The following is a 3652-nucleotide window of genomic DNA, read 5'->3' on the forward strand; positions in this document are numbered from 1 at the left end:
TCCAACCCTCTTGCCACAGGCAGGGCCACCAACTTGCAGAAAGGGCTTTCTGATATTTTTCAGTGGTTTTGCATTGAAGAGAACTGCTGTAGACATCAAACCTGATGTTCACTGTGTTCAATATGAGCATACAATTTTGCTTTCTCTTCCTCCTTGGTCATCACTTTGAAAAGCTTGACTGATGCTGCTGCTGCTGTTCTGGGATTGAATGGATGTAGCACTGAAAATGAAGCAGTCTATCAGCATCTAGGTTGCTTTTAGTAGCCAGGTTACTTTTATGAGTCCTTGTTGTTTATTCTGCAGTGTACACCCAATAACAATTACTTTAATCACAGGGGAAAATATGTAAATCCATCAGAGAGAGTCTATAAAAATGATAAAGAAATGTCACAGTGCTCTCACCATCAGTTTACATTTTCATTTTATTTTTTTAAAATCTCTCAGAGGTGACAGAAGTGACTAAAATAATATCTAAGGCAATGTATTGTCCAAATCTCAATTGTATGCATATAGTTTATATATATTTGTATGTACATTTGCTGTTCCTGATGTTGTACAGGACATAAGCACTTGGTTTCCTCCCTCCTATGGCTTTCTGCATCCCCTGGGAAGAAAATGTTTACATCAGTGGTTCTTTAAATGAAGAGTTAACACCAGCTACAGTATTCAGTGTGCTTGTAATTCAATAGTGCTTAATCAAGGCACATCAGCCCAGGCACTACACTTCAAATACAATGCTAACTGTAACTGTAAGGGGATCTTAAGTAAAATAATTCTTCCCTATCTTCAGTCTCAATTAAGATAGCAGTCAACAGAAGATTGGAAGCATTATTGCTTCTGACACATAAATGTCTTTTAAAGTGATTTGATAGGCCAATTAAGTTATTCTTAACAAAAGAAATTGATATATTTCTCATTAATTTTGCCTTGAAACCCCAAAGCACATCTACATGAGAATATATTGTTTTTTCTTCTTATTTGTTGACATAGCAAGGCAATGCTGTCTTTGGTATGAGCCATAAAGCTCATCTATAATAACCACATTGCAAACAGCTTTGGATGTAGCTTAATTTCAAAAGGATAGTTTTCAGTTATCTTCTTTGACAATTTATGCTGAATCTGATCCTTCTGAAAGACTTTTTGCAGTGCCTCCTCCACTTCAGATTCTGCTGTGCCATGTGTGTATATAAAATTAAATTTGGGTACAGTCTGTAGGTCAAACTGCAGCTAGAATAAGTTTTCTGATGTTATAGTTCTTTTCATGGTTAGCTAGGCAAGGATGTGAGTAGTTTTGCTACTGTGGAGGATAGGTATGATGATGACAGTGGACCCAGAAGAAGCTGTAGAAGCTAATGGGTTGATCTGACCATCCTCCTTGGTCAGAGCTGTGGGTCTGGCTGAGGGAAGGCATTCCTCAATGATGTTGCGGTCATAGAATCATATATTGCTTCATCCCTAAGGTTGATTTTATTTGCATCCCTAACACTTATGAAATCAGATTTTGTTCCTTCTTTAAGTGGGGAGTTGATTGGAAACTGCTCTTTGCCTACAGAAATGTGATTATTACTTACCTCACTGCATGCATTGTATCTTTCATGACAAATTTTAAAATTCCAACAGCAGACTTTTACGGAGGGAAAATGTTTTTTCACAGTTGCCTTTCTTTCTCAATTCAGTACTCATCAGGGAAAAAAAAAATTGAATTGCATTTCAAACCTGATGCTCTGCTTTGTGACTGAAACTGTGTAGTAGAACAAGTAGCCTGGAATTCTGAAATGCCAATTGCTTTTTGCATTTAGCTCTGCAAGTGGGAGCAGTTTGATACTCCTTTATATTTCTGACATGGGACTGAGATGTAGAACATATCTTCCTTTCTTATCAAACGAGTGGCTTAAATACATCTGCCTTGCAATTATGGTGTAAGTAAGTAAATATGTTCTAAACAGCTCTGGGGAAATCTTGTTTGTATTTGCCAAAATGAATTGCAGAGCTCTAACTGATAGCTGTCACTTGATGAGCAGTCAAAAAACAGCCATTTTTGGGAACTCAGTTTTGATTTGTAGTGGAAAATTAGTGTTGACAAGTGCAGTGCATTGAAGCAGAAAATTAGTATTGTAATGTGGATATGCTGAGAATTAAACTTCTGGGGTATTATTTAAAGACAAAAAAGTTGGAAAAACCAAAGAGTGTGGTTAATTACACAATTTGCTCTTTTGTTTATTTCTACCTTTATAGAAGAAACCATTGATAAATGTTTCGTTACTTGTTCTTGTAAATTCTTGTCAAACAGCTATTTCTAATCTCAAACTTGTTATGCTTTCTAGTATGGCAAGGTACAATGAATAGTTACTGGAATTGTCAACTGAACGGAAGACCTATTATTTAAATGACTTTGTCTCAATCTTTCTAATTTGCTTATGTGATAATAAAACTTTATTTTGGTTCCCAGGAAATTATTTGTTCCCATCAGTCCTGCTATGATTGTTCAGACTCTAAACTGGCGGGTTACTGTGATTAGGCTATTAAGTGGCTTACCAAAACGTGCAATACACATGTAACCTCTCTACTAAAATAGTCATTTCTCCAATAAAAGATCTCTGAAAATAGTGTATAAGAGCACTCTTTTTATTCTAAGTGTTTAGAAAACTTCCTATTGTACTGAATAGCTTTGCAGCTGTTGTACTTCTCATTATGGATTTGGGAAGTCCTTCAGGTCAGTAATAGTCCAAGAATAAAGTTGGAGCAATGGCAGAAATGGATGCTGACAGATCCATTTTTTATGGAAACTGTTTAAGAAAAAGAGAATTCTACTGTTGTTCTGCTCCTAGAAGATGTTTATAATGAACCAATACTTTCAGGATTCATTCTTTGGCTATAGATACAAGTTTTAGGCTTTTTAGAAATGTCTGGGCAAAGGGATTCCCAGTAACAGTTTGATTCCCACACACTCCTTACCAATTGTGATGCAGAATCATAGAGTCATAGAATGGCCTGGTTTGAAAAAGATGTTCAGGATCATCTTGTTTCAACCCCCCTGCTATGGGCAGGGTTGCCAACCACTAGACTAAGCTGCCTGGAGCCACAAGACAAGGTAAATCTCGGAGTAAAGAAGCTTCTCGGAGGAGAAAGAATGAACTTGGCTGTCCCCTCTTAGAGGTTAAAAGCACACTGAACCACTTTGTGTTTTCATTTCATGTGAAAAGCAAGAGACACGCTATTGATGTTCCATTGACCAAGCAGATTTGTGAAAGCTTCTGCCCACCTCATCACAGACCTTGCTTTTCAATGTCATTTTGCATTTGCAATGTCAATCAAATCCATTTCATTATCCTAAATGCATCGTAAAGACTGCATGCTCAGGTCTTAAGATACAATATGCTTTTACTCTTCTTTGTGAAATTTGTTTGAGAAGTAAGAACTGTGAGTATTGAGCCTAAGTACTCTACCTGAAGCATAACCGACTCAATCGAATGAAATGGTTCCCTTAGAAATAATTTTTTTAAAAAGACTCTTGAGGAATTTGAGATTGTGAATTATTTTACTTCTTTGAGTTTCAACTTAAAATCTCCATCGTTTTTGTTCCTCTAAATTCATAGGAATTATGTCAAAGTGTCTGTATGTTGGCAGTATTATTCAAGTTTTCTGCAAATAT

The sequence above is a fragment of the Phasianus colchicus genome, chromosome 5, assembly GCF_987193195.1.
Source record: "Phasianus colchicus chromosome 5, bPhaCol1.hap1.1, whole genome shotgun sequence".
Classification (NCBI taxonomy): Eukaryota; Metazoa; Chordata; class Aves; order Galliformes; family Phasianidae; genus Phasianus; species Phasianus colchicus.